Here is a 12,119-nt window from a genome sequence, read left to right as displayed (position 1 = left end):
AACAATTCTGAAATGTAAAATCCAGCAAGTAAATAGATTACAAATGAAATGTGAATATGCGCCTTCACCCCCAAAAATTTCACGAACAAGTGTGCTACGCAATATTTATTACCCACGTTTAACACCATCTGTAGGGTTATCACACCTGCGAATGCAATTCTTATTTACATCTACATACATATTCCGCACAGTACGTGCGGCACGGTAGTTTGTGCCGCTGCTACACTATTCACTTTCCTGTTCCACTCGAATGTGGAGGTAGAGAAGAACTACTATATATTTGCTTCTGTATGAGCCCTGATTTATCTTGTCTTGACATACGTTACGAGAGATGTAGGAGCCTTCTACAGTTTGTCGCAAATGCCGATCCTCTAAACTTTCTGAATAATGTTTCGCAGAAAGAACTTCTTCTTCCCTCCAGGGATTCCCATTTGTGTTAGCAGAGCGTTTCCATATACTCCAGTTTTCAGCATACCTACTGGTAACAAATCTAGCAGCACACCTCTAAATTTCTTCGATGTTTTCGTTTAATGCGACTTAGTGGGGATCCCAACCACTCCAGCCCTACTCAGGATTGGGTCGCATAAATGTTCTGCAGGCGGTCTCCTTTATAGATGAGCTACACTTTCCTAGAATTCTCCCAATAACCGAAAACCGACCACTCACTTTCACTATCCATCTATTCCTCCTCCTCCTCTCTGTCTCTCTCTCTCTCTCTTCCTCTCCCTGTCGATCTCCTCCTTACCCCATCTCTCTGCCCATTACCTCTCCCCTCTCTCTCTCCCCAGCTATCCTCTGCACCTCTCAATCATCCCTCAGCTGTCCCCATCTGCTCGTCAATAAAGCAGGCTGATACTACCACCATAACATGCCCTTTTTACCTCTGACATGTAGGCTGCCCTGAAGAGCTGGTCGATAAGGCAGGTCAGTAATATTCCAACACAACATGCTTGTCATGAAGAGCAGCATAATTTTTGGGAGCTGGAAGAATTGTTTCTTGCCCCTGACATGTAGGCTTCCCTGTGAAGCAGGTTGGTAAGACAGGTCAATACTACTCCCACACAACATGCATATCATGATGGGCAGCCTACATGTCATGGGCTAAAAAACGGTTTTTTGTCCATACCTCCACTCCTATGGCAGCGAGACTGCTTCGTGTGTCAAATTTCGCTGACATCGATCCAGGGGTTTGGGAGGAGACTCTGGATATACACACATATATGGGGCTTTATATACACATGTCAACAAAAATGCTGCCTCACCTCAATATGTCATGGTGGTTTATTGCTATTACGAATGTTCCTGTACCGATCAGGGGCCACCCCTGGTGTTTGTAAATGTAAACTCAGTTACCATAAGTGCTACCTATGGGGAGAACGCTGCACTTGAATGGATTGTAGAATTACGGTTGAAGGTAAAGCGTCAGTAGTGAGGCATTACAGACGCCTGTGGAACAGTAGGGTGAACATCCATCACGTCACAAAGGACAATCATGACGAATGTTTTGGTCTGCATCGTCAGGTTATGTGCAAAATGCTTGTCAACCAGGGAAGATGATTGATGTGTGCATCTGAGTCAAAATGATGTTGTGTGGACATGAAATCGGTTCCAATTGACGGATAGTGATGAGGACCTACTCTCCATAGGCCGTCCATATTCGACATGTGCATAGGATGATCCATATTTACGACTTTTGAGTCGGAGGAACTGCGCACTGAGTGTTCCAGAATTGAATTCGACGTCTGAAGAGGGTACAGAACATCATATATCGCATCATTGTTAGGAGGCCATTTCATGTTGCGAGCATCACATCATACACCACAACACCATGGACCCCGTTACAGATGGACAAGAAATCATACAGAATGGACGCCGCAGGATTGTAATTAGGTGTTGTTAGCAGACAAAACTCAGATCTGTTTGTATGCTGATAATCTTAGATGAAGTGTATGGAGACAGCCTGGTAATACTGAACACCTCCAGCATTGTTTCCCACATGTGCATAACAATGACAGTGGAGTGATGTACCAAGATGGCATTACATTGGGCCATCATACACTTCCTGTGGTTGCTGAGAGTAATCTTACTGCTGTATGGTACAGCGACGAGATTCTGCAACGAATATTGGGTTCATATCATTAACATTTTGATGAAAATTTCATGTTGATGGATGGTAACTTGCATGCTCAGCATGGTGATCTCATGAACACATTCTTTGAGTACGCTAGGATCACCAGAATGGATTGGCCTATCTCTTCCCTGGACATGAACTTAATTGAACGTGTGTGCAATCGACTGAAACGAGCTGTTTTTGGACGTCGACAATGATCCCGTACTGTGCACCACTTGCGCAGAATCACCGTTGAAGAGTGGTACAATTTGGACCAGAAATGACTTGATCATCTCATCGATGGTATGCCACTACGGATTCAAGCCTACATTTGAGCAAGGGGACGTTCCACCATATGTTGACGTTACTCAAGAGGACTGTGAAAAACTCCCCATAGGAAACAGACGATTTTATTACTACAAAAATGTTCCTGCTGTCAGTTTCATGATCTGGACACAATGACAGTGAATTTAGGAGTATGAACACGTCAGAGTCAATTTTTATTTTCTGTGTCATAAATCTCAAAACTTTTATTGATATGTGTGTATGTAGAAAAATTACTTGTGACAATGTATGGGAATTATGTAGGAGAAATCCACGATCTGAATGCAATTGGCTACTATTTCTTTCCAAAATAATTATTACCATATTTATGTGATGTTTCACTCCGCTTCGTCACATTGGCTATAGTCTTTCTGACTGATGAGTTTATTTCTCTATACCAAAATTGATATAGACAGTGCAACATAAATGCAAGGCGTCAGACTGATAATTCAGCTCCTACTGAATTGAATGTTCCAGGTTGTAGGAGGGATATTTTGATGAAAATAGAAAACAACATTAATTTTTATGAGTTTATTTATTTTTAACCATTAAAATCAACTGAAATCTGTATGTTTTTCGCATTGTAGTGGCCCCATGCTTGGTATAAACCTCATCTTGCAGTTCATTTCTCAACTTTGGATGATAACGCCAAGTTATGCTGTTGCACAGTGGAAACTACATGACACCTCAATGAACTAACACAATGAACAATACTTTTAAGATGTGAATTTAGTACATACAGTAACGATTAATGGTTAGCTCCTTAACCAAATACAGTTTTATTCCTTTCATCTTTCAGTTTCCAGTGCATATATTTATGTTCTTAGTCCAATAAATTAAACTCTAGGTTCCCCATTTAAGTCATTTTTGTTAATCAAATTTTCTTTTTACTTACAAGTGGAATGTTATTTTTGTCGTTTTCTAAGAAGCCAGAACTATAAAACCAGGTAAAGATGTAATTTGTAATAATTTCATAAATATTTGGATTTGTAACATGATAAACTAAACTATCAGAGTCAGTACAACATAGTTTAACATGGTTAACTGGAAACCTTTTTACAAAGAGTGATAATTAAATTCTACAATATGAGTGTTTGAAATGTCTGTAATAGCCTTTCTTCCTGCTATTGACTTATGAAACATAACATTAAGTTTATTTAATTAAATAGAAACAAGATTTTCCTTGAATATAACACTATTTTCAAATACATTTTCCAGTGGGCCTGCCACTTGCATGAGCTTGAAGAACAACATATATTATTTTAAGTACAAGTTTATTTACTTACTCACAGTGATACAAGTTACACAGTGTGCTCATTTCAGCTATTTACCATTATCAAATGTACATTAGAAGTTGGTAGGTGTAATATTGCTCCTTACATCTACTCACGATACACATAAATACACAACAAAAAACCCCAGAGTATTAGGCCAGAAAATAAAAGACATACAAATCCCCTGAGCAGGAAAATTTATTTCATTTGACATAACCAATTTACATGCAAATATTCTAGTATCAGAAACAATAGAGATAATGAAGAGAAATCTCCTACAAAACATCTATTATAACTTACTTTATCTCAAAACTATTTTGAATTTGAAAATAAAATATTTACACAATCAGAGGGAGTGGGATGGAAAATTATATCGCAGGCACCATAGCAGACATATTTATTAATATGCTGGAAGAGAAATTATTCAATTCAAACTGGCGAACATTAAATAAAATTTTCTACTACAACAGATATGTTATAGTAGATGGAGGTAACGAAGACATACAAATTATCCATGAGCAACTAAACAACTTGCTCCCTAACATAAAATGTACAATGGAAATAGAACAAAACAAATTGACAAACTTTTTAGACCTAAAAGTAAGCAATGACAACAGCCACCACCAATTAGAAATATATAGAAAAGCTACTACGACTGACATTACTATAAATAAAAAAAATCTTGTCACCCAAATTGGTATAAATATGTATAATTCCAATGAGTGATTAATAGAATTTTAAGTTTACCTCTCAATAATAATAAGATACAAAATGAAATGAAAACGCTACAATACATAGCACAACAAAATTATGCCAGCCCCAAAATAGTACTAACATTATATGAACAGCATACAAAACCAAAAGCAGGTGGCACATATAAATAAATAATATTAAAAAAGGAAGAAAAAATCGGAAATATACCTATGTGTGTTACAGCACCACAAATAGGCAAAATATCAGAGAAAATGAGCAATTTGTTTAAGCAAACGTTAGTAAAATGTACATTTCGTATGAATAACAACTTGCAAGCCATAATACAATCAACAAAAAATAATATCTCAACTTTGTCAGATCCAGTTGTCCACAAACTTTCGAGTCACGACTGCAATAAATTTTATATCGAACAAACAGGCAGCAATTTCGGAATCAGATTTAGAGAACACACATGAAATTGCGAATGCAGCCAAGCCACATTTTACTTGCGTTTAAAAAGCCAACAACATAAAACAGAATATACTGAAAATGCCCTAAAATGTTACACAGAGTATCTAAAGAACATTCAGTGAACATTTTGGTGGAAATAGAAATTTACACCCATACAGAAAAATACCCAGAAGATACCCTCAGCAAACAAACACATTTTAAGCATAAAATTACCTCGAAAATTTTATTGACATTATAAAAGAAAAAGTCTAAATTGTCGTGATAAACATAAAACAATAGAACACTTACCATTTACATAAAAACCTGAAAAATGCTACCTCTAAAAAATTAAATGTAGTCACTATCTTTCCATGAAATAGAAACTTCATTGTAAAGAAATAGCATCGCTGGAGCCGAAACTGTCATAAATAACTTTACCAGATCACACAAATAAAAAGTAATCATGTAAATAACGTGATCGCATCATAAAGAGAAGCCAGTCGACAGTTATTCTTCAAGACGCCATATGGACCACGTCATACCAGCTAAGATGTATGCATAAGGTGCCATATATAGACACAGACTAACACAGACGTAAGGAGCGATGTTATACCATTATATCATCTTTACATGTAACTCGATAATGGCAAATCGTCCAAACGAGCTCGTCGTGTAACTTGTATCACTACGAGTAAATAAATAAATGGTGCATCAAAAAAATCGTACTTAAGATAAAGCTTCTTTTAATGTTTTGTTTAGCAACTAGTGCAATAGCACCATATCTACCATTCCGAGATATACAAGTCTTTCATCTAGCATATTTCACACATTTAGCATAATTTTACCAAAAAACCTGTTATTTATAAATTTGAAAAAAAGTCTTCTACAAATTCATGTTTGAATTCATATGTTCCTGCGCAATAATCTCAGTTTATTCGTCCAGGGTTCAAATAACAATAACAATAATAATAATGATAATAATAATTCCGTGTGGCTTAATGGCCTGCTAATGTCTTTCAATTGGATGCTACTTCGGTGAGTTGAGTGTTTCTAATCTACACCAGTTGTATAAACAGTGAAAGGGGACATACAGTTTAACGTGAAATTCGAACCATGTGCTGTTTCTAGCGAATCTTCACATTACTGACAGGTGAATGCTAGGTTAAAGGCAGACTGAAACTCTGTTATCGGAACTGTGTCGTTTTTGTTTCCAGACAAGCACTTTACCTCAAGATCACCTGGCCCAACTTGTCTAAAGAATAAAATGCTATTAATCTTTCTTAATATTAATTTTATCTATCTTAAGTACCACTCAACATTCCTCCACTCTTCACACGGCAAAAGTACTAACACAAGCAACGAAAACTCTCGACTTAGAAGATTACACACGCTTCACATTAAGTATGTTGAAAATACTTTATCACTTCATTAAAGCACTGTACGCTCATGAATCACATAGCTCACACATTAAACAATACTAACTTTGGACCTTTAATGACTGTCATTCACACCTCATATTGAGCCAAGGGTTTTTTCTCTGACACCAAATTAACACTTCTGATACTAAATGTAACTGGATTTTCTCTTTTGATGCTAGTCAGTTGTCAGGATGAGCATTACTGCAAAGGGCATTTGATTCTAAAACATTATGTCAGGGTGAAAATACTAAATAAATTAATTTTTCTTTCTTAACAACATGTGGGCAGGGTGGGTTCTTCCTTGGCTCGGGTACGAGGTAGAATGGAACAGCATTTTTACATAAGATAACTTTTATTGAAAGTTTTGCATAACTGTTTCCTTACTCGATGTTCTGGCTCGGAGAGCGGCAGCTGTGTCGCTTGCGAAGCCTTATGCTGCGGCAGCGGCGGCGTCTGATTACGCCTGGCGGTGTGTGTATCTCGTGTCGCCGTCTCGCCCAGTTGACTGGAGACGCGCATCGTGCTGTGGCCCGTTTAATTATTGAGAGCGAAGTCGTGCATCGGACGGTGATACCTTGAATGTGGCGCCCTAGTGTTTCTCTTCTCTAAGCGACCGTGTGTGTTGTGCGTCGGCCAGCGGAGCGGCGCGGCGGGGGAAGGCCAGTATCCCGGACTCGAACAACGGACTCCCGCTTGCCAGTCTTCGGCTGTCAGATCTTCATCCCAGGTCACAGGTGACTGCTGATGTGAGGCCGTCTCCTTCCCGCCCTCACGAGTCACCCGGGTACGTAAAAATCAGACTTCAAATACCTTTTAACTTCTGTCTTTTGGCTTCGAGGCTGCTGCTTGCTATTCCATTACAGCGGCGGACTTGGTGCGTCTGTGCATGATGTAGTCTCTTCTTGCATGACGGTCTTCAGCACCGAAACTGACTGAAAACTACTGCTACTCTTCTTCACTTCTTCGTCTTTCGTCTGTCGGGCCCACCGCGTCTCGCGTATTTATTCACTTCAGTCCACTGGAGGTGAACGACTTCACGGTCATTGCCTCGTCTGTCACGTTGAAAAGCTTCTCGAAGAATCTTCTTAACGTCGGTCATTGGCTCTTGGAATGTAGGCGAGGGCCTTTGCTCGCATGTGACAACTGAGAAACACGTGAGCCGGTCGGGCGATGCCCTGACGGCTGAATCGACAGCGCCCGCTTATGTGGGGAGGGCGATGGCTTCTTCCGTCATGTGAAAAGCTTCCCGAAGAATCTTCTTGAGGTGAGCCGGTCGGGCGATGCCCTGACGGCTGAATCGACAGTTTCCGCTTCTCTCCTGAACGTGCTGACTTCAAGCACCGGCTGTTGCCACTGCTGCTTTGCCCGCTGTTTGCCAGTGTGTAATTCTTCTAAACTAAACTAACTTTTTCATTTATTTTCTAATTTCTACTTCACTTCACATTGATTACACTAATTTATCTTAAGTACCACTCAACACAATTTGTGATGCAAACATGGTTTTAGATTTCTATACTGAATAGGTTTTCTGAATACAAAATGCAAAAAATTATTCCTTTTGCATAGGAGGCTTGTTACTATCAGGTGATGGTGCCATTGTTTCAAGCAATAAGCACAAATCAAAATGAAAATCGTAAATATTCTAAGAATATTCAAGAACTACATCTAAAGTCTCTCTAATGTCAGGATCATCTAATATTCTTTTAACATCAAAAGTTTCAACGCTCTCTGGAAAAACCCACACCAAATTGCAAACTGAACAATGTTGCATCATTGGAAAACTGTAATGACTATTAATATCAAGATGAATAATGTAAGATTCATCAGTTTTCTTACCATAACTAACCATGAACCTGCAATAGCATGCCTAAGTGGAGAATGAACAATACCACATCTATTGCCTCTTTCAATAAAATGAAGTTCTTCAGTGTCATTAGTAAGAAGTAATCCTGCAGTAGTATTTTTCAGTAGACCATCCCATCCTAAGCTGCTAAGCCAGGTGAAGTAATTTAATGATCAGAATGCAGTTCATTTGTTTTAAGACAGAGGCTACAGATGTTTTAGCTTATATCAGCAAGTAGTAGCACATCGATTTCCAAATACATATTGAAATACTCTCCTAGTGTCTTACACTTCAATAAATGCTTTGTACTACAAGCTCTTTGATATTCACCTTTTGTGAGTCTCTCCTGTTCATAAACTTTTAAATATCTTATTTGGAAGTAACAGTTGGAAAAGATTATTGTTGATATTCTGAAAACATTTTTTAAAATATGATCCACACTTCTCTAGAGAACATGCTAAAAATTTAAGCAAGTCTATAAACTCGAATATTGTGTTACAATAGCTTTCTTGGTGCATTATGACAAAGTTTTCTGGAAATGACGTATACACCAGATTTAGTTCCACTTCTTTTTTACAATATACCATCTCAACTTCACATATGTTTGTGACAGAACAAATGACCATTAAAATTGCTCAAGTTGTGAAACACAATGGGTACTTTAAAACTGAGTCTACAGTACACGCTGCATCTAGTATATCCAACTCCTCTATGTGGAGCAGTAAAATGATAGTGATCGCCACATGTTATTTCACCCTCCTAAAGCCCTCCATGGCAAATATGACAAAGCTTTGTTGACTGAAATTGTAGTTATTCTTCACAGCTTATTTCCATCTTTTTATCTTGCAGTAAAAGTTCATTCAGTCTTAACACTTACATATGCCCCATCTGTTAACCATTTTATACAACACAACCTCCACATTATTTAAGATCTGAACTTCAACATTTTAACTCAGTGCAAGTAATAGGCTGTACTGAGAGGAGTATGTGCATCTATTTGATCAGAATATGAGCCGCTATTTGAACTACCACTGTATGTGGCAATTTGTTCCAGCATGCACTCATTATCTGCATATTCTAGAAAAGTCACCTTTTGTTTTTATCTTAAGTATAAAAGCTTTACATATTCAGTCTTCTTAGTAGGAATTATGTTATCAACTGGTTTGGGCAGTGAAGACTCAGTTAGGTGTTCAGCTAACTTTTCGTTTGAATGAAAGTAACAAAGTTTATAGACTACGCCAGATTTATGATGAGCAGTTATTCTAAAATGCACTAACTTCGAAACGTAATTTACGTAATAGAAATGAGTGATACCTGTGTTAGTGGTTTGCAACATTAAAAGGTATACATGTTTTTCACGATTATTTTTTCTGATGTACACTCTAAGAAAAAAAGTTATCACGACGTACTACGAACGAATTATCCGAATGGGACGCAAATAGGTAAATGTGCTGCACATGTGCAGACAAACAGATGATTACAGTTTCCGAAAAATTGGATGATTTATTCAAGAGAAAGAGTTTGACAAATGGAGCAAGTGAGTAACGCGTTGATCCACCTCTGGCCCTTATACAAGCAGCTATTTGGCTTGGCACTGATTTACAGATATGTTAGATGTCCTCCTGAGAGATGTCGTGCCAAATTCTGTCCACTTGGCGCGTTAGATGGTCAAAATCCCTAGCTGGTTGGAGGGACCTGCCCATAATGCTTCAAACTTTCTCAATTTGGGAGAGATCCGGCGACCGTACTGGTCAAAGTACGGTTTGTGAAGCACGAAGACAAGCAGTAGAAACACTCGTCGTGAGCGGGCTGGCATTATCCTGCTGAAATGTAAGCCCAGGATGGCTTGCCATGAATAACAGCAAAACGGGGCGTCGAACATAGTCAACTTACCTCTGTCCTGTAAGGATACCTCGGATGACAAGCAGAAGAGTCCTACTATGAAAGAAAATGACAGCTCAGACGATCACTCCTGACCGTCAGGCCATATAGCGAGCGACAGTCAGATTGGTATCCCACCGTTGTGTGGGGCGTCTCGAGACACGTCTTCGGCATGAAATCGCACTGAATGGAGTAGAATTGTCTTCATTGATGAGCCACGCTTCGAACTAAGCTTCGATGACCAGCGAAGACGTGTCTGGAGACGCAATGGAGAGCAGTGAGATATCAGCCTGACTGTCGCCTGAGATATGGTGCAAGAACCATTAATAGACGTCTCGGATGCCATTTCTTTTCATAACAGACCCCCTTTGGTTGTCATCCGCGGCACCCATGCAGCACAGCCGTAAGTTGACGATATTGTACGCACCGTTTCGATGCCCTTCATTGCAAGCTATCATGAGTTTACACTCCAACAAGGTAATGCCTGCCCACACATTGTGATAGTTTCAACTGCTTGTCATCGTGCTTGCCAAACCCTACTTTGGCCAGCAAGGTCGCCAGATCTCTCCTCAGTGGAGAATGTTTGGAGCTCGGGATTTTGGCGGTCTAACTTGCGAATCGGATAGAATTTAGACACGACATCCCGCAGGAGGACATCCAAAAATGCTGCCAATCAACGCCAAGCCAAATAAATGGTTGCATAAGGCTCAGAGGCGGTCCAACGCGTTACTATATTGCTCAATTTGTGAAGCTCTTTCACTTGAATAACTTATCCAATTTCTTTGAAGCTTTAATCATTTGTTTGTCTGTTTATGTACATCACATCTACCGATTTCCGCCCCATTCGAATGATTCATTCCAGGTGCGTGGTTTTTTTGGATTAAAGTGTATAATGAAACAACCGTAAATTCTTCCTTTCCTTCTGCCTTCTCAAGTTCCACGCCACCTTCCTTCTTTTTCTTCTTTCCTCTCCGGCAACCACCTACTCATAATCAGAACACTGAATCCCGTAAACATTAACAGAAATAGATTTATTTGGATTTTCGAATATTTATACTTGCTTAGACTCAGCAGGAAACGGTACGTTAGAAAACTTTTAATCGTCTTGAAAAGGTAAATACAGTGACACGCGATAGGCATGATCCTTTACTGGACACAAACCAGCCAGAATTACTCATTTGAAATTAGGATTATCTCTTCACTGAATATTTATTTTCAGTAATTTTGGGTGCCCTTAGGTATAGACTTCCACAAAACCCTTTACTTTTATTGACATTGACACAGAATTTTACTATTTTTTAGCACCAAAGCTAAAACTTTTTCTTGAAAACTTTCTGGTTTCTCTAAAAGTCTGTCTCTCATTGCCATCAGTAGATTTCTGACTGCAATAAATTTATGTTCTTCATGTTTATGTACATTTAATTTACTTTACCTCACTTAAGCAGAACAAATTTTCAAGTAAGTGAAAAATTTATTTCCAGCAGTTGATGAATTTCCTTCAGTCTGTTCTCAAAATTTGGAAAACAAAAGTTCGAGAAATGTCTAGGATTCTTGAACGCTATCAGATTATCTTTCACAACTGTACTATTTGGGTCTTAAAAGCGGAATCAACCAAAACTCAATCCGTACTATAGAATTCTTGCTGTTACTGAATTAAATTCAAATGGCTCTGAGCACTATGGGACTTAACTTCTGAGGTCATCAGTCCCCTAGAACTTAGAACTACGTAAACCTAACTAACCTAAGGACATCACTGCCCGAGGCAGGATTGGAACCTGCGACCGTAGCAGTCGCGCGGTTCCAGACTGAAGTGCCTAGAACCGCTAGGCCACCCCGGCCGGCGTATCCGGACACCAGAGTGGAAATGACTGACAAGTTCGTGGCGCCCTACATCTGTAATGCTGGAATTCAGTATGGTGTTGGCCCACCCGTAGCCTTGATGACAGCTTCAACTCTAGCAAGCATACGTTCATTCAGGTGCTGGAAGGTTTCTTGGGGAATGGCAGCCCATTCTTCACGGAGTGCTGCACTGAGGAGAGGTATCGATGTCGGTCGGTGAGGCCTGGCACGAAGTCGGCGTTCCAAAACATCCCAAACGATTCAGGTCAGGACTCTGCAGGCCAGTC

This window comes from Schistocerca americana, chromosome X (genome assembly GCF_021461395.2).
Source record: "Schistocerca americana isolate TAMUIC-IGC-003095 chromosome X, iqSchAmer2.1, whole genome shotgun sequence".
NCBI lineage: Eukaryota > Metazoa > Arthropoda > Insecta > Orthoptera > Acrididae > Schistocerca > Schistocerca americana.
The sequence above is the reverse complement of the archived record's forward strand: the minus strand, read 5'-3'. Positions refer to the sequence as shown.